At 40.1% G+C, this 20,308-nt stretch overlaps 1 protein-coding gene across 10 annotated transcripts in view; it reads left to right on the top strand.

Moving 5' to 3' along the window:
• Nucleotides 1-247: 247 nt before the first annotated feature.
• THRB (thyroid hormone receptor beta) overlaps nucleotides 248-20,308 on the top strand; it is a 381,781-nt gene continuing 361,720 nt past the window's right edge. For 4 of the 10 annotated variants that reach the window (XM_053598974.1, XM_053598952.1, XM_053598966.1 and 1 more), the window contains exon 1: nucleotides 419-842. The gene's annotated coding sequence lies outside the window, so the exon portion shown is untranslated. Of the gene's footprint in view, nucleotides 395-418; nucleotides 843-20,308 lie in introns of those variants that run through there. The other 6 variants (XM_053598968.1, XM_053598953.1, XM_053598958.1 and 3 more) reach the window with 4 other exon arrangements.

The following is a 20,308-nucleotide window of genomic DNA, read 5'->3' as shown; positions in this document are numbered from 1 at the left end:
GCAGCAACGTCACCACCCCTGGGAGGGCACGGCCGGGAATGAGGGGAGCGCCCACACCTGGGGAGGCAGGTGCGGAGGTGGCCGGCCCGGGGACGGCGTGTGCGTAGGACTCCGGGTAGGGGGTCAGCAAGCTGGGTGCGGTGAGCACGTCCGAGCGCGGATCCCGTGCCGGACAGGGGGCGTCGGCACCCGCCTGGTGGCCCGGGCCGGTGACCGCGGCGGGGTGTGTGGCCGGGAGGCCATTTCCTCGCTGCGCCCCTGGCGGAGCCGGGTTTGCCTGCTCTTGGCCGCTGCTGCCGCCGCCGCCGCGCGAGTCGGACTGCCGGGAGGGCTGGAGGGGAAACCAGGTCACCGGTTCGCAGACGCGGCGCGGAGCAGGCTCCCCGGGCCCGGAGTAAGGCAGCGCGTCTGGGGAGCGGGCAGGGGCGGGCTGGGCGCGCGGAGGGCCCGTAGAGGCGGGGACTCCGGTGCCCCGGCCACACTGGCTTCCTACGCCTATAAAAGTGGAGTGGCCGAGGAGGACCGGCGCGGCCCTGGTTGCGGCCGCCTCTCTACGCCCAAGGAGTTGACATTTTGCAGGACTTGCGCGACGCCCCGTCGCCTGCGCTCCTCGGGACCCCGCCGCCGGGAGGAGGGGGCGGAGGAGGGTGGAGACTGCGGGGCTTGGCCAAGGAAGGCGCACATCCTCGGGCGGGCGGCCGTGACGCGGCTGGGATTAACTTTGCATGAATAATGTGAGTGCGCTTGGAAAGGAGACCTTCTGCTCCCCGGCTCGGGACAAGCGCCCCGCAGGCTGTCTTCCCCGGGCAGGGGCTCTCCACCCGACCGGCTCGAGGGCTCTGGTAAATTGGCTAGAGGACCGCGCCGAGGCAGCGGAGGGTGAAGGGGGGAGGGGGCGACAGTTCCAACTGCCCAGAAGGGTGAGCGGGATGGTGACAGTGTCGCAGGAACCTGGAGGGGTGCCGGCGGCGAAGCTTAGTGCGCTAGGGCGGGCCAGCGTGGGTGGCTGGGGGGTTGTCATCCGCCTCGTTACCTGCCTTCGCGGGGTCTCTGCGCCCCGGATCTGGGAGGAGGTGCCCTCTCGTGTTCGGGCACCTCGCGGCGGCAGGCAGGGAGCCACGGCGTGGGCAGTGGTGGAACAGGGTGGCTGGGGGCTCCCTCCAGTCTCAGCGGCTATGTTCCTCAAACCCCAAGCTCAGCTGTTGACATGTTCCTTGTGAAATGGAGTTTGGCATCCTCAGCGCTGAACCGAGTGGAAGTTTCCATGATGAGGAAGTTGTGTGACACGGGGGTTCGGAAAAGGTTGGCAGGCACGGGGGAGGGTTAAAGGGACTGTACGTCTCCCATCCCCCTTTTTTCTCCTGCCCCGGAACTCCGGGGCTTGGAAAGGAGAATTCGCCCGAATGTTGGCGTGCGCTGTCGCCGGTGCCTGGCGACTCGGCTTCTCCCCGCCTCCTGGGGGATCGGTGGCGATTTCGCTAGCCTCCTGAGTCGCGCGCCTCTTCTCTGCCTCTCTTGACGCAGCATCTTCCTCTGGGTCTCCCCGAGCCGGCTGTGTACCAATTGTGCCAGCTGTAAGACCTCCACCATCTCAAAGGACTATTAATAATTTGGGGGAGTTTTCATTCTTAGTGGATTTCGTCCTTCTTAGTTGAGGTTGTCATTTGGGGGGAGGGTTTCCCGATGACCATAGTGGAGTATTGTTAGTGCTCATTCTTAAGCCTTCTGATTTAAGGAGGCGGAGGTGGAGGAGAGAAATGGGGTGAAGTTTAAAAATATGTATTAAAGATGAAATGTCTAATTTTCCCCAAATAGGAAATTTTACAAGGGTCTTGAAGCATAACAGCGCACAGAGTGAGTCAGAGAAAGAGAGGGTCTGTACGGCTAAGTTCAGAGTCTCCATCCTCCTTTCTCCACACAAATCTAGAATCTGACTTTTCAAACACTATACCTGATCGGTAAATACATTGTAAATAAATTCGTCTTTTTAATGTGTTGCTGGTCTTAGGTACAAATGAGATTCAGTATTAAAGACCTGTTTTGAAGTTAAAGAAATGAAGCATTCCTTGGATATTGTCATAATGGCAAGCACAGCCATTTTTATAATGATAAATGTATTCGTTCATGTAGACTTACTGGGCAATATTTCCTATTTTGCCTTTGTTCGGTATGCTTATTTACTTTATAGTAATATATAGCATGCATGGAATTGCAAAGGAAAAAAGCTGCATTTTAGTCAGAATGTTTATGATTCATCCTGAATATTCAGAATGACTGACCTCCCTAAATCACTTCTGCTTAATTCTTTCTAATTCTGAAACAAGTCAGGGGCCAGGAACAATTAACAAAAAGAGTATTTCAATGCAAAATATTTTGAGCAGTAAATGTTTTTTAGGATGTTTTCATGCCAGGTGGTGAAGTGTTTTAATTGACTTTAACAAATTCAGTAATTGTGATTTGTTTGGGATATTTCATATGAAGGCATTGGTGAGCAAACAGTCTTTTATTATTTGTTCATGTTAAGAAGATACTAGCAAATTTACTTTTAATTAATTTCTAAGGCTTATTATATATTGGAAGTGGGGCCATCTGCTAGTAAATACAATTTGGCTTTATTTAATTGCAGGTGAAAAAAAAAACTGGTACTGAACGTAGCTACAGATTACTTTTGGTTTTTTCATGAAGTAATTCCTGTTGACATTAAACTGTTAAGGAATAATTTGATTGATATTGGAATATTGTTATATAAAGTAACTGGTATTTCCAAGAGGAATAAATATTCCACATCTCCCCTTTTAGCTTCTTTGTAGTAAATTCTGCTATATTAAACACAGATTAAGAAAACTTCCTTATAATCCTGTATCTTTGGGAAAAGATGATTTCTTAAAATCTTAAGAGCAGAGATAGTTATGGATTCCTTTCCCTCCTGGGGTTTTTGTGGAACTACAAATGGTATTGGATGTTTCTTTCTTTAGTAAGCTCATCTTTGTATGGAAATCAGAGCAAAGGCGATTGGTTTCTTTAGCTCCATTTTCTCAATCAAGTTTTTTTTAATAAAGTCCTTCCCTGACCACTTGAGCAAAGGCAGTCTCTCATCCTTTTTGAGAACCATCACTCCATCTTTTTGTTTTCTTCTTTCTTCCTTGGCCTTATTTGCAATCTGAATTGTTCATTTCAGTGGATACTGAAATGTTGATTACCTGTCTCCCTATAAAATAGCGTCTATGAGAACAGGAATCTTTACTTCCAAACTTACTCTAGATTTTCTAGCATCTAGAACAGTACTTGGCATATACTAGGTGCTAGATAAATTTTGGTTGACTAAATTAATACTGTGTTCTCAAAAGTAACTAACTAAGCATCCTAGGTAGGTGCCAGTTGGGCATGCCAAGATCTGTGCTCCGTGTGTGTGTGTACATGCCATGTGTATATGTTTCAATCTTTGCTTATTTTTACCTCTTTCTTTTCTCTGAGACAAAAGCTGGCCTGCCATTCTGTGTAGTGACAATGCAAAGAGTTATTTCTGCAAGTTCCTCCTGAAGGCATTTGTTTTGCTTCCCCGGAATCATCAGCTGCAGTTTGTCTTACTTTTTACCTTGATTCTCTGAAGATATTGACCTTCAAATCGCTGAATTTCAGAGTATGCGTTCCAGAGGCATTGTCAGTGAAATTCCAGGAAGCAGACATCAGTGGGTCATAGCAGTGTCTTCTCACTCACCAGGTCTTGGCAGTACCTCTGGCCTTGGCAGCTCTGAGGGGGCCAAGGGCATGAGGTGGTATAGTTTGGGCTGCAAAAGTGGTGATTGGGGAGGAGGCAAAATGCGACTCTTAGGACCCAACACAGGATAGAAATAAAAAGCCCTTGGTGGTAGATTTGATAATAATTTGATACTTCCCACATGTTGTAAGTTGTCAGCCAATCTCATCCCTTTTGCCCCTTTTCAGTTGCATAAACAATTCTAAACCAGATAATTGTGGAAGATACTGCATTACCTGAGTTTTCAAGTGGCCAGAGCATGATACTCAAGGAGTCATCTTCAAATCAGTTATTCATGGAAACTCTTGCCAATTGGAAGCAAGAGGAAATTACAATTGAAGATTGTAGAAATTTGTTTTGTTCATAGAATATCAATTTTCAGAAATGTGTCTGAGTAAATGCATAGCAAAAATCCCACAAAGTAATGAGACTATTGAAAATGAGAGGAGAAGGTCAAAATCTCGTAGAACAGAAGTTCTCAACCTGTGGGTCGCAACCCACAGGAACTGTATGAAAGGGACACGGCCTTAGGAAGGTTGAGAACCACTGTTGTAGAGGAAGGAAAATAGTTAAACTGAAATCCTAAGTGCCTACTGCGCTAGAGTATTGTATTTAGCTCTGAGCATCTTAGTAACCAAGTTAACAGAAAGAAAAGGAGATCTGGAGATGGCACGCATTCATGTTGTAGGAATAACATATGCAGAGTGCCTAGCATGGTGCCTGGCAACTAGTATACACTCATCTTATATCAGCTTGTATCACGGAGAATGCCTGGATTTCAATCCTACAGAAAATGAAGTAAGGTTCTTTATGAAGTCATGTCTTTTACCAACTTTTAATGAGAAAAATGCAGAGGGCACGATGATGACAAGTAATCCAGTGTGAGTTTGTCTTTGGGGGCCTGTGCTACTATGGTCCAGCAGTAGAGAGTCTGGTGACAGTTCCCCATGCAGAAACAGAATTCAGAAAACCTAAAGCATTGAGTGGTTAACATGTTTTTGAAGCTAACTTTCTCCACAATCTGGTACCTGGCCAGGTTTTTGACTAGAGCAATCTGAGAGGGCAAGATAGCCAGTTACTTGAAACTGACCCCACCACCATAAAAGTCACTGAACAGGTGACCCCTGATGCTTCGTGTTTTAGTCTATGTAGCTCTTATTACCTTGCAAGCAGCTTGTTTCTATTTCTGCCCCCACTTCTAAGTTGCCATGAGGTGCTATGTGTAAGTTTATTCATCTTTGGCTCCCCATCGCCTCGCTAAGAGTTTGACACGTGGGCACAGGTGAAACACTAAGAAGAATGCATGGAATGGAGAGGAAAGGGTGGTGCTTCTCTTTCCCTTCTGTGTTGGTGATAAGTGTCATCTTCTGACTTGGTTTTGCCCAAAGTGAATGTTTGCTCCCTGGATTGCATCATATGTCCAGATCACAGCTGACTGTTTCGCTAGAAGGGCTTGTTCTAGTGTAAAAACTGATTGAGCAATGGATGGCAGGTTAACTCTTTGCTTTATTTAGAGTCCTTTTGATTCTTTGATTTGATTCCTCATTTAATCTACAAATATTTGTATACCTGCTATGGGTCTGGCCCTGCTACTCATTTTTCAACAGGTAGCCCAGTAACCTGTGAGACAGTGTGCATATGTTAAGACAAAGGGATTCTGAAACTTTCTTCACAGCCAGGAAGATGATATAGCCCTCTAGATGAAATAGGAGTGGTGGTGATTGTTTTGTAATTCCTGTAAATATCTGATCCAAAAAAAAAAAAAAACAAACATCTGATACAGCCCCCTAGGTGAAATAAGGCGGTGGTAATTATTTCGTGATTCCTGTAAACATGTATATTAGTATAAATTCTGGTGAGATTCACCCAAGATTGTATCCAGGTGGTGTGGGCTTGAATATGTTTAGCCTGAGGAGTTTCTGATTAAGAATGTTCACTCTCCAATTTAAGTTCCCAATTTGTTTGTTAGTCAATTATGGCATTTAAGTAAGTGGGGGGAATATCTAAATCACTGAGTCACAAGCAATGTATTTCCATATCTTCCTCTCAGGAATCTTGCCAGCTGACAGTTAGAATAGTGATCTGTGTTCAATGCCAATGTTGTCTGGTCTCTACTGTCCTAATTTCAAGGGACTTTGGAGTCTTTATGTACTGGCAGTTCTATTTGTGCAGTACTATTTTTATTGAATTAGAAACTGAGCTCCGTTGTGAACTTAAGTATCTTTTTTCAAATAGCAAATCAGGAGAGCCTGGAGTTAGGATCCAAGAACCCTGATTCTCTGTCCTGGGCATCATTTTATAGCTTTTCTAATGTGACAGTCCTAACAAGCAAGACATTTTCTGAAAGATGTTTCTGATGGATGTAGATGTGCTTGATACTAGTGATCATTTCTGGTGCCTCAGGCACATTAAATTTGTACAATACGCCGATCTACTTTTAACAACCCTGACAATCCAGAATGCCTGGATGTGAGGCTTTTGCCAGAGAACGTAACCTTCAACTATCTCTTGGGAGACGCTTACCAAAAACTAAATAGAAGTGTTCAAAGGATGGGAAACCAAAAGGCAAATTCATAATCCAGCTCATCACTCTGAGGCAGCTTCTGGCTTACGTATCTGAACTCTGTTTTATCTTCATGACGTGGATGTTTTAGTCAAAGTTTTATTTTTCCTAATCTTTCTTTTTCTAAGAAAAACTATATTCTTTGTTATATAAACACATTCACAAACATATAAATACATACATGTGTGTTCAAAAAGTGGACTGTAAATGAAGTTAGTTACTCATTCAATTTCTAGTTCCTAAAGAAAGCCTTCAGGAAATCATGTCCTTTCTTCTGTGTTCAAGAACTTAGGGGTTTATCACAAATTCTTGGGTGATATGTTGATGAAAGCAAAAATTGGACCAAGGAATGCAGAATTGACAGTGAGTATGTCTTTTTCCTTTGAGTACACTTAGACTTGACTCCTCTGGAGGCTCATCTGTGTGTGATGAGGAGAGTTGAGCAGACTGTCATGGTTTTAGTGGCATAATGTATGATCATGACATTTGGGGACCGCATGAGTATTCTCACTGCCATAATGTGTTCTTCATTGGCTCTCAAGATGATTCAGACTTTTCACCCTTTACTATTTGTTTCTCTTGGGACACTATTTTCCCGGATTTCTATCAACAATGTCTACACAGAACAAGTGCTCAAAAACAATCGGTGATAATAATGATAACATTCCTGGGGCTTGTTCATCTTTTTCCTACTTCTCCCTCACGTGCATAAATGTCTTACCAACTTGCATGTCTATGCCTGCAGAATCTGTCCCTGTAACAGTGTGTGTCATATTCTCATATACAGTGAAAAGGGCACCGCTTGCCTCTGGCTTCTTCCATGCCCACCTTCCAAATTGCGTTGAGAAATACCTCAGTTACCCTGATGTCCCAAGCCACAATTCCTGTCATCATTTTCAGTCCTTTCTACTTTTTCCCAAATATGTTGGCAGATCCTGGTCTGATTTTATTTTGTATTTCTTTTACTAATTTATTTGCTTATTTTACTCCCTGCTCAATTATTTTTGGGGAATCTTGACTTTAACAACTTGATGCAAAAGTTTCCAGAGCCTATTTTATATTTAGTTTGCATTATAAGTATCCAAGAGTGGGAAGCACAGGTAGCAAAACTTATTAACTTATTTAATCACCCTATTCTTTGAAAGAGTGTGTGAGTGTGTCAGTGAGAAAGAGATAGCGAGAGATATTAAAATTGAGTGTACAACCTCAAGTGGCTAAAGTTCAGTGGAAGAGGTTGTGAGGAACAGTTCACTATTATTATACTTTTAAAAATCAGGCTCATCTGTTTTAACCTTTTACTACATTGCATGATAAGTGATAAATCAAACAAGCAGTATCTAGTGCCAAAGAAGACCCTTTCTGCTTTTTCACAAAAACACCTAGCAAGTTATATATAATATTAGTTAATACTGCCAATTGTTGGAGTGTTGTGCAATGATGTAAAAATTCTTCTTAATTTCTCGTGTTTAAAATATAATCATAATTTTTCCTTGATTTAATTTTGTATGTTTATATGTATTAATTTACATAGGCCAGAAAATTATTTATTTCTAATGTATATGTTTTTCTTTACATTTAAAGCTTCATTGTAATTACCACTGTACTTCCAACATCTGGAGATCCAGAAAAATGTACTTATATCTGAATTATGGATACAAGAGAGTAAAGTATAAGGTTGTACACTTTTGCATTATTTTTCTTTTAAAACAAAAGGAAGCAGGGAAAGTTTACACAGAAAATTATGTTTAAAACAATTTATATGAATGGTCTATGTGGATGATGAACCGATCTCATAAATACGAATAAGAACTTTAAAAATATCTTGTCCTCCTGAAAAAAAATCCTAGGCATTTAGCTTATTAATTGGACTTCACACGCTGTAGGTTCATAAGCAGAAGGTGTTGCTCAGGTGAAGGTGTGCTGTAGAGGGCAATCTACATGTGTTCATTTATTATTCATTAAGAATATGAGTATGTGTCCAATTTTTCTTTATTGATGTTGCCACAATAACAAAACCTTAATGTAGGTAAATTTTTTTCTCCTGGGTTCCACCACGAATGCATGGGATACCTTTCATGGTGCTAGGTGCCAGGCACTTTGGCAAGTGCCAAGATACATGGTAAACATTAAAAATCCTTGCTGCATAGATGTTCAGAGTCTTGTGGGGCAATCTACAAGAGGTGATTCAGTGTAGACAGTATTTCTCAATAGCAGGTACTATTGGTATTTTGGCCCAGACAATTCCTCTGCACCTCTGCTCAATAGGCAGTCCCCAAGTTAAAAACATCTGACTTATGTACAACTTGCCCTTAATGAAAGGAGTCTATTACAGGAAATAGGAAAATGTGCCTGTTCCAACTTACATACTAATTCAACTTACTAAATATACAGAATCTGTTTAATTTGTGACCTGGGAACTGTCTGTATTGGTATTTGGGCCAGATAATTCTTTCCTGTGGAAGGCTGTCTTGTGTTGTAGGAAGGTTAGAAATATCACTGGCTTTTATGCACTGGGCGCCAGTAGCTCTCCCCACCCTCCAGATATTGCCAAATGTCTACTGGGAGGCAAAACTACCCTTATTGACAACACTGCTGTAGAAGTTAAGAACCAGGGCTGTGGAGTAGGAACATGCAGAGGATGTGATCCCATCTGTGCAATTTTGCATTGGTTGCCTGTGCTTTAGAGGCCTTATTCAAAAAATCTTTGCCCGTAATGGTATCTGGAATGTTTCCCCAAGGTTTTCTTCTAGTAATTTTATAGTTTCTGGTCTTAGCTTTAAGTTTTTATTTCCTTTTGACTTGATTTTTTTTTTTAATGTGGCAAGAGATAGGAATCTAGTTTTATTCTTTTGCATATTCAGCTTTCTCAGTATCATTTATTAAAGAGATTGTCCTTGCCTCAATGTATGTTCGTAACACCTTTGCCAAAAGTGAATCAACTGTAAATTCATGGATTTATTTCTGGTTCTCTATTCTGTTCATTGGTCTACGTGTCTGTTTTATGCCAGTACCATACAACTCTTCAAGTATAACTTGAAGTCACGTAATGCTATTCCTCCAACTTTGTTCTTTTTGCTCAGGATGACTTTGGCTATTTTGGTTCTTTTCTGGGGGCTCCATATTTTTTTTTCTATTTCTTTGAAGAATGTCATGGGTATTTTAATAGGGATTGCATTAAACCTGTAGGTTGCAAAGGAGAGAATCAACAAAGTGAAGAAACCAAGCACAGAACAGGAGATGATACTTGCAAACTACCTATCTGACGAGGAATTAATACCAAAATATACAAGGAACTTAAACAACTCAAAGGAAAATATCAAAACCACAATGAAATATCATCTCACCCCAGATAAAATGGTTTTTATCCAAAAGATAGGCAATAATGAATTCTGGTAAGGATGTGAAGAAAGGAGAACCCTTACACATTGTTGGTAGGAATATAAATTAGTACAGCCGCTAGGGAGAAAAGAATGGAGGTTCCTTAAAAAAATAAAAATAGAACTACCATCTGATCTGGCAATTCCACTACTGGGTATGTATCTGAGAGAAAGAAAATCAGTATGTTGAAGAGATATTTGTACTCCTAGGTTGATTGCAGTATTCACCATAGTCAAAGTATGGAATCAACCTGTGTCCATTAATGGATGAACAGGTAAAGAAAATGTGGTACATAAATGCAATGGACTATTACTCAGCTATAAAATGAATGAAATCCTGTCATTTGCAATGACATTGGATGTAACTGGAGGACATTATGTTAAGTAAAACCAGCACAGAAAGACAAATATTACATGTTCTTACTCATATATGTGAGGCAAAAATAATTTAACTCTTGGAGGTAGAGAATGGAGTGATGGTTACCAGAAGATGGGAAGGAAAGTGGGACGGCAGGATAAAGAAGGAATGGGTTACTGGTGCAAAAATACAATTAGATGGAAGGAATAAGATCTAGCAGTCAGTAACACAGTACGGTCTGGATATAATTAACAGTTTATTGTGTATTTTAAAATAATCAAGAGAGTGGAATTGGAATGTTTCTAACCCACAGAAATGATGAATGCTTGAGGTGATGGTTACCCTTTTATCCTGATTTGATCATTACACACTGTATGCCTCTATCAAAACATCACATGCACCCTATAAGTATGTGCAATGATTATATATATAATAAAAATAATGTAAAAAAATGAAATTATGTAGTGTTTGATCCAAGTTAAGTGTTCCCAAATATTAGCTATTCATAGTGGTGGTAGTATTAATATTTCAACAGGCAATTACAATAGTGTTAAGTTCAATAATATAGTTAAGTATAATACAGTGTGCAGTGGGAGCACATATTCAGGGCTGGGAAGACTCTAAGTGGAAAAAACATGTTACACGAATGAAGTAGAGGTAAAAATATGAAGCATTTGGGGAATTGCAGGGAGCCTAGTCTGTCTAATGTGCAAAGGACAACAAATGAGGCTGTTGGAGCAGGTAGGAACCAAATGGTGAGGGCTTCCTTCACCCCAAAAGGAAGATAAATTTTGTCTTGATAGCATGAAGAAACTGAAGAATGTTCAGCAAATCACATTTTTATTTTAGAAGAGTTCTTTGAGATAGATCTTGAGTGTGAGCGAGACTGGTAGTGATGAACCCAGATCAAGACTCTCAGAACAGTCCATGGAGAGAATAGTGGCTGCTGGGACTGAGGCAGTTGTATATTGCTGTGATGACTTTAGGAACAGATTTTGCCTTCTCCAAGATGAAGCAAAATTTTTCTAATTTGATTCCAATAATGAATATTTTTAGCAAGCTAGTTCTACACTTGGGGGAATTTCAAGTTTAATTTGAAAGCCGATTACATGATAGATTCTCTTTAAAATGTTTTCAAATGAAGCTTAATTTAAAGACCATCTCACAGCCTATTCATAGTTGAGTATTACTTCAAGAGTTTTTTCTGCAATTGTACGTATATGCCCATGGTTCCTGTGTCTGACAGAAACACTTCTACATAACTATATGGAAATAGCATTGACATTGTTGTGTTGAGATTCATCGCTTAGGATTAAGTGTTGGTTTTCTAATTGATGAGAATTTTATTTCTTTAATAATCAAGATGAGATATGGGTGAAAAATAGGAATGAATGAACACTTGGCATTATGGAAATGCCACCTAATTAAGAATAAAAATATTTTGGACAAGTCTTTTGTCTTATCTGAGCCTTAATTTCCTTTGTCATAAAATTATAATTATTAGATAAGTTAGTTATTTTCCAAATTACCTTTAGTCCAAGGTTGGCAAACATTTTCTATAATAAGCTATATAGTAAATATTTTAAGTTTATCAGGACATAATCTCTGTTGGAACCGTGCAAGTCTGCCATTGCAGTGAGAAAGCAGCCATAGACCATATGTAAATAAATAGACATGGCTGTATACCAATAAAACTTTATTTAAAAAAGTAGGTGGTGGGATATAGTTTGCTAACCCCTGCTAGCCCAGAACTATTTAACAGAAATAAAATATGAACTGTATACATAGCTTCTAGCCACATTATAAATAAGTAAAAAACAACCAATGACTTTAATCAATACTGTACTTTATTTTACTCAATATATTCAAAATATTATTGACATATAACAGTACAAAATATTAAACATATTTCATACTTTCTTTTTGGGTCTTCAATATCTGGTGTGTGTTTTGTATTTGCAGCGTATCTCAACTCAATAGCCATTTGTGGCTAGCAGCTACTGAAATTGGATCACATGGCTTTAGAGTTGAAAATCTACCATTTGATCAGTTTCCATGCAAAAATATATGCGTTATCCCAAGTGATTAGGATATATTGTTAGTAATAAATATATCTTTTTAAAAAATATATTGATTAGTAAAATACTATGTACACTTAAACAATGCATGATGGCTCAAACAAATGGTTTTATTTCTCATTCATGTAAAGCTGAAATTGCTGTTCCTGATTGATTGGTGGCTCTGTTGAAGGGCAGATTAAATTGGATACTTGTATTTGCCACAGAGATGCTAAGATCTCTATGGCAAGTTCTTTAACCAGTTTTAACTTCAGTCACTCCATCTGTGCCTTGGAAATAATATTGGTACTTACTTTACAGCACTGTGGAAGAGATTACGTGAGATATCGGCTATACACTGCTTTGCTAGAGCATAGCACCTCGTGAGTGCTCAGTACATTAAGAACAATTTTATCATCTTATTATTATAAAAGTTGTGAAATTGACTGTGCTGAGTAAACCTGCACCTGGAGGTATAGGGTGTTATTTTCCAAAAGGCAGGAAATCAGAGAGAGACCTCAAAGTTAGCCTCCAAATTTACTTGATCATTTTGCATCATTAGTTATTGTTTTTTTAGTTTTAGATTGTTATTACGTGCTACTGGTAACAATCTCTGTTTTATGGATGACCTAGTATTTTTCAGTCTCAAAGGGGTGTGTGTTCTGTGAACAAAGAGACATGTTCAAGTAGTGAACCCTCACAGGTTTGGAGAAAATGTGATCACCTTTAAAGTACTCCCCTTAGCCATCTGGTGACCACAGTGATATTCAGCAATGAGGTATGTAGCACTTTATCTAGGATAGTTCACAAACTTAATTGTAAGACCTTGCACAACAATTCTGATGGCTATTCCAGAAAAAGAGTTCCAAAATTGCTTCAAAGGGAGGACTGGGCTCTGGCATTGGTGCATAATCTCCCAAGGGTTCTACTGCAAAGGTGACCATAGTGATATTTAGCAATGAGGTTTGGAGTACTTTTTCTAGGATGAGTTCATGAACTTAATTGTCCAACCTCACAAGCGTCCCAGGTGGTCAATTACCTGCCCAGGATTCCAGCGTCATGAACACAAGTTTGGCTTTCCCACTTCTATTGAATGTGGTAACTCACCACCTTACTTCTTTTTTTCACATTAGTTATTCCTCCCCCTTGTTCTCCAGTATTTTTGCTGTCTGTATTCAAACTTCTTTCCTGTAAAGTCCAATCCATATTTTTCCCAGCTTATGTTTCAGTCTTGCTTCCCAATATCCTTTGTTCAAGGAGCTCCTGAAATCCTGCCCTGATTAATTAGATCGAAACCAAAATTCTGTCTGGTTCTGCCCCACTGATAGATGCCACTTCAAAGACAGTGTCCCTCACTCCTTTGCCCACAGGTAATATTAGATGTTTAGTCACTTACTATATTTATACTTCACTGTTCAGTGTCCACACCTCTTCTTTGTCAATGACATATTTCCTTGCTAGATTTTAAGTTTCAAGAGGGAAGGGATTGTGTGTTAAACAATTTTAGTGCAGTCTAAAACACAAGCTTATCAGGTAGGTGCTGAGTGATACTTTCCTGATGTTTGACCAACCACGTGTAGGCAGTTTTCAGATAATTAGGATGAATCTAATTTTAAAATGAACAACCATGTGTCCTTAGATGAACCAGAATATACACTTACAAGGCCCTGCTGTCCTGCATGATAAATAAGGGAATAGGTTGTCCTGCAGAAAAGCTCTGCTGTTCTTTTCTTTTCCCTTACAAATAAAAGCAATCCACATACATAAGAACTGGGATAGGTGATCTCCTTTCCTCAATTAAGTTGGCAAGAATTGATGTACCCAAAGTGGATGTTGTCTGCAAAAAGGAAATCCAGCAAAAATCCACACTCTGAGGAATTGTAAGGAAACCTCCAAGAATGGCTTATGGTGAATAGACCCAAAGTTGGCAGCCTGATGCCTCAAATTTATGACAGCAACAACTTCCTGAGATGACAGGTTCAAGTTTCTGCAGGGACAATATTCTGATACTTCACAAAGTGCCAAGCTATATTGGTTTTTATATTTTCTTTTCACCAATGTGTGGAGCGCCCCGGACCCAGAGCTCCTTCGGCAGCTTCCACAACTCTTAGCTTTGTTGTGGTCTTTATTTCTTAAGATTTTTCGCATCTCAGAATTCCCGTTACATGGAAGAGGAGTGATTGGACATCACCCTAAAGGGATTTTACAATTCATTTCTCTTCATTTTCTAGCAGCGTTTTGAAATAGCTGTTTTGTGGTTTTAAATCCCCACCAGCAATTCATTAAGGTTTGATTTGTTGCTCCTCATCTTTGCCTCTTCCCAGCGCTATGGTAAAAAGCGCCCCTTTTTGGAGTCGAGTACTTATTAGAGTTTTTGTACAATTTGACTTCAGGGGCTTTCGACACTAAGAGGGATTATGTTTGTGCTTCTAAGTCATTGAATCTCTGCCATCCTTCAGCAAAAGATGTGGTTTCGCTTATTGTCTCAATAAGAGAGAATGGAATGTGCTTGAAGTTATGTTTCTGATTGTCTGAGAGAAGGAGAACCAGAGCCTGTGGCTCAGAGGGGCCTCTGAGGAAGCTGTGCTCAGGACCTCAGGGATGGGAAAATTGTCTAGTCCCCAGTAATCCTGGGGCCCCTCCTGAGGGAAGACTACAGTGGACCCAGAGAGCTCTTACATCAGAGGAACCTACCCGATTTTCCTTCAAAGGACTGGCCATCAGTTTGGGCTCTCCTGAAACAAACACTGAAATGAAAATTCAAGTGCAAAGTTATTTTTAGAGGGATGTGAAGAAAATCCCAATAGGAGAGTGGGCAAGTGAGCCAGGGAAGGGATGACAGTCAGTCCAGGGGGCTTTATCAAATCATGTGACCCCTGTGAGTACTTGGAGCTTAGCCACCCCAGGGACTCTGGGGACAGCTGAAAACATGTGTCTTATGGTGCAAAGGTTTATTACACCTCAGGGGCAAGGTAGTATTCACTCACCAAAACTTGGCCTGGGGCAGGATTGCCTCCAGAGGACACTGACTCCCTCATGCTGCAGGACTGTCCCCTTCCTCCAGGCAGAGGAAGGCAGGAGGTGGCTGTCAGAAAACAAGGGGGTGGGCAACAAATTGGCACTCATGGGGGCATGGTTAGGGCACCAGCAGCATCTACTGTGCTCAGGCTTCCTTGTCATTGGCATACTACCCTGTTTCCCCAAAAATAAGACAGTGTCTTATTTTAAGGTGTGCTCCCAAAGATGCGCTAGGTCTTATTTTCAGGGGACATCTTATCGTTCCTGTAAGTAGGTCTTATTTTTGGAGGATGTCTTATTTTCAGGGAAACACGGTTTCAGGCAGGACAACCTCCAATCCCTATTTTCACCTGAGCATTGCTGGCCACCCTAGGACTGCTGTGTGGCTCTCATGAGGTGCAGACTGCCTGTAGCTGGGCGGTAGGGCTGACCACACCAGCAGGGGGTTTAGGGTTTCCTAGAGCAGGATCGCCCACTGCCTTCCCCAGTCCCGCCATCTTCCTCCCACACTGTCTTCATTCCTCTGAGACCACACTGTTCACCCCAGACTGCTTCCTACTCTTGGTGAGTGCATTCTTTGTCCTCATAGCTCCTGTCCTTTCCTCTCCATGCCACCTTTCCCCCCTGTATCAGGTTTCTCAGCCTCAGCACTGTTGACATTTGGGGCAGGCAAGTCTTTGTTGTGGGATCTGCCCAGTGACTTGCAGGATGTTTAGCTGCTTCCCCTGCCTCCACTTACTGGGCTCCACTGGCACTGCTTTTCCCGCACCCACTGCCTTAGTTGGGAGGGGAAAAAAAGTTCCCTTCGTTGTAAATCTTAATTCCTCCTCACCTCTCCGTCAAACTTCTCATCAGTTATAGTTGTCCATTCATTATGACCTCTGTCCTCTCAGGTTTAGAGAAGACATTTCAAAATCTGGGAAATTGAAACATTGTCCCCAGTTGATCCTGAAAAACTTCCTGCCCCATCTCTGCCTATACTCCACTCCACTCAGAAATACCTATTCTACGTCTGTCTCTCTTCCTGTCCCTCTGTCTCCTCCCCATCTCCATTGTGGACAACTGCAATTTGGGGAATATCATTTTTCATTTCTGCCTCCTTTTTAAAGGCCCCTGCTCAGTTGAATAAAGCAAATTATCACAGCAAATCAGCTAATAAAGTGCATCGTAAGATGTAACGTTACTTAAAAATTTATGTTCATTCATTCATTCTTTGATTATCAAACATTTATCCAGCACCACGTATGTGCCAGATAAATCATGTGGTAACGTGTCGAGCAACATACTCCCCATCCCTCCAAATAAGTGCACAAAATAATGACATAAAAGACTAAAAGTATTGGGTGGCGCCTGTGGCTCAAGGAGTAGGGCACCGGCCCCATATACCAGAGGTGGTGGGGTTGAACCTGGCCCTGACCAAAAACTGCAAAAAAAAAAAAAAAAAACTAAACTAAAAGTATTGTTATTTTATCAATACGTGCATATCCTGAATTCTTGGGTTGAAAGTACAGAAATGCTGTACATTGTATTGTACCAAAAACAGTTATAATTTCTGGCTCAGTATGTCCAACTATATAGTTTATAATTATGAAATCATGCTTTGAATTATAGGATTTACTTCTTCACATTCAGACATATTTTATGAGTGCAGTCCATTTTGACAAACAAGTTTCACAGTTTAACAAGTTCCTTAAGTGAAAGGTTAATAAATATTTCACACTCCTGTTTGCTGGCATCCTCTTTAGCTGGTTTTATGTAACCTGTTTCTGCTCTGCCTGATCTAGCAGTCATCCACATTTTCAGGTAATCCACTCCCGGGTGGTTTCCAAACTATCAGAAACAGGGTCGCATTGCTTATACGTTTTTTGGTAGGGGGTAAATTATGGAGAAAGGACAAGGGGTAAGGACCAAAGGACAGGATTAGGATTATGCAGATGCCAATGTCACTGAGAAATCTACTGAGGGACATTGCCTTTGTTTGCCACATCGAATGTGTCCTATGCTGGGCCATGTGTTTTGGCAACATTACCTGCTGCCCCGTCCTGTGCAGTTATTTCTGGTTCTGTCCGTCTCCTCAGATGGCCTTCCATAACCTCATTTCCCTGAGTGTGTAGCCCCCAGACCAGCAGCAGCTACACCGCTGAGAGCTGGTTAGAAATGCAGAATCCGGGGCCCCAGCCCAGACCTGCTAAACCAGAATCTGCAGTTTAACAAGATCTCCAGGGGACTCCAATGCACATCAGAATTTCAAAAGTGCTTTTGTTCTACTTCCACTTTTCTACTTCTAGCTCAGTAAACACAAAGTCTACAATCTGAACTATAGAAGTGGTAATGTGATTAGCCCCACAGTGTGCTGACAAACCCCATTTTCCCTAGTTTATTACTTTTCAAACTTGGTTATCAATATATTAGTGGGCCTTTAATTAACATAATAAGTCACATCAATGAGTTTTAAGTAAAAAGGCTAAAATAGAAAGTATTGGCATCTATCATATTTTTGAAATGTTTCATCTAAAAAAGTATGAACACACATACACACACACACACCCTTTATATGTGGGCTCTGGGTCATAATTATAAAACAGAATTCTGACTGGGGTTAGAGTAGAAAAAACAATCTCTAAAACCACTATCATAAAGACCAAGTATATATGTCTCTCTACATATTGGCTAGTGTTCACATGTGCACGCTTGATCATATTTGGTCATTGATTGAGATAATGGGATTATATTCTCTAACTGAGATTCCTGAATGAGATGTAAATAGCACACAGGAATGTTAAAATCGTCTCAATTGCAAGGTAATCACAATAAGAATTTTAATTTTTTACTCAATTTCAGAAAACAATGCTGTATCAGAGAATATCTCAGAATTTAAGAGACAGTTATCTCAAACCAAGAAAGCTAAAGGCTAAACATTAAAGGCTAACATTGAAGGCTAAACAAGGACATTTATTAACTTGAAGGGAGTAATAATTTTGAACCCAATAGAAATCCCCCAGGTTATGGGGAGATACAGGATGTCCCAAAAGGGGTTGTATAGTTTTAAGCTTTACTATCTTCAGAAGCATAAATACTACAAACTTGCAGCAAATTATTTGGAAGTTTACGCATTATATTTTTTTAACCCTCATTTTAGCTTTACAGATTTTAAAGAGTATATTTTTCATTTCAATTTTGGTTTCAGTCCCTCTGATTAAAGATTGTAACCATTGAAATAATACATTAAAATTAGGAAATATTATCCAAAATTCACAAACCTAAATGATCATGAAAGAAATTTTGATAATGAAACTTTCAGAGGAATTCTTTTGTAAGTTTATAGCAGTAATCCATTAGAAATTACGAACACCTTGTAGAAGGAAGAAAACCGAGTCACTCTTCAAATACCAGTCTAAGTGAAGCTGTGCCTCAGAGAAAGCTGAGAGAGTCAGATTTCACCACGTGTGGGAAAGAACTAGTCTAGGGGGTGAAACCAAGGCGTTCTGTGCAGGAGAGTGCTAATGCCAGGCTGAGACATGCTTCCAGGGAAATGCTGTCGGTCTCACAGACAGGATCTGTGCCAAACAGTTGTCTCTGAAAGTGCCTTTCCCCTGAGAGCACAGCTAGGTGCACCTCATAGCTCCTTCTCAGCTTCTCACTGTTCTCTCTGGCTCTTTCCTGATCTGTGGGGCCTACGATTTTTCATGAAATGATTGTTTACTCCAGAGGTTCCTTAGAAAGAAGGAAGTTACATAAAACAATTTTTATTAGATATGATATGCTTTAAAGGAACTGTGAACGTGCTTTATATATTTTCTAAGTAGGATGTCCATTGTAGAGAAACTTTGCTTTACTAATTTTTTTTAAATCGATGGTGTCAATTTCTAAAAATGCTGTGTTTCAAGGGAGAATTTAAAAATACACTAGAACCCCCATAGTTGACTCTTCTCTTCCTCCTTAAGCTGACACGTACCACTTGTACTCAGTGGAAGTTCCTTATGTTGACTGGGTCCAGTCCCTTGGGTAGTCAACTTAACACAGATTCTACTGTAATTTACATGATGTAAAAGATGAGATCCCTAATGTTCTCTCTCAGATATGTGTTAAAGTACATGGTACATTTAAAAAAAAACTATCCCATTTTTTTTTCAAACTAATCATTAATGGTGCCATCTTTTTGCTAGTACATGGCCCTTCATACATATGTACACGTATGTATGTCCTATATATACATACACACAAATTATAAAATTTTAATACATAGAAATATGTAATTCTGACATATATTGTACATATTAAATGTATAATTTGAAAAGCAATATGAGAAAAGCTATTGGAGAGATTCTAAATGGTAGCAGTTATAACAACTTTTTACAATTATTTATTTCTAAATGAAATAAATTACAATTCCTCACATTTATGCCTGATGATTTAAATATTTTATAAATTGTTTTTATTTTATAAAATGAAATATTAATTTGAATAATATCAACTTGTAGTTATTCATACTGTTATAATGTATATTTAGCAATTTTTTTTTTCTTAAAAAACCTTACTTCATATTTCAGGCTTTTAATTCTTGTTTCATGATGGTTATAGTTGTATAAAGTAACACTGTTGCCCTCAAGACTAATGAGAACATGATGAATTTTGAGATCCATGCCAAAGAGAACATTTTGTTTTTAGAACATTTGTTATAGAAAACCACATATTAGTGTGATCATTTTCCTTTGTGATTTATGATGGATGTAATGTTTTTTCAATTAAAATGTATAGTTCATCATGGTCAGTATTCTTCTATCTACAGTATAATGGACATATGTATGCTTTTCAGATTAGTAAAAATAGCAAATATTTCAACATACACTAATCTGATACAAGTTCACACAGTCAAATCTACTTTGTCATATTGGCAGATATTGGAGACATGAACTTCTGGTTTCATAATGACCTCCATTTTGCCAGCAAGATCTTCTGCTCCATAAAACAAAATCAGAGATTTTTTTTTTTTAACGAAGTATCAAAGACAAGATCCTTGCTGGAAGAATTGTGTATTTGAAGTATTGTAGCTTTGTTTCGTTTTGTTCTTCAAACATCATAAACACAACCAAAACAGCAACCATGAATCAAACAAATTCTGGTAGATCTATCACAAAGCCTAGGATGGCGAATAGTTTTGTGCCAACTCCAGTAGGA

This window comes from Nycticebus coucang, chromosome 8, assembly GCF_027406575.1.
Source record: "Nycticebus coucang isolate mNycCou1 chromosome 8, mNycCou1.pri, whole genome shotgun sequence".
In the NCBI taxonomy this organism is placed as follows: Eukaryota; Metazoa; Chordata; class Mammalia; order Primates; family Lorisidae; genus Nycticebus; species Nycticebus coucang.
Note: the sequence above shows the minus strand (reverse complement) of the source record. Positions and strands in the feature narration are given on the sequence as shown.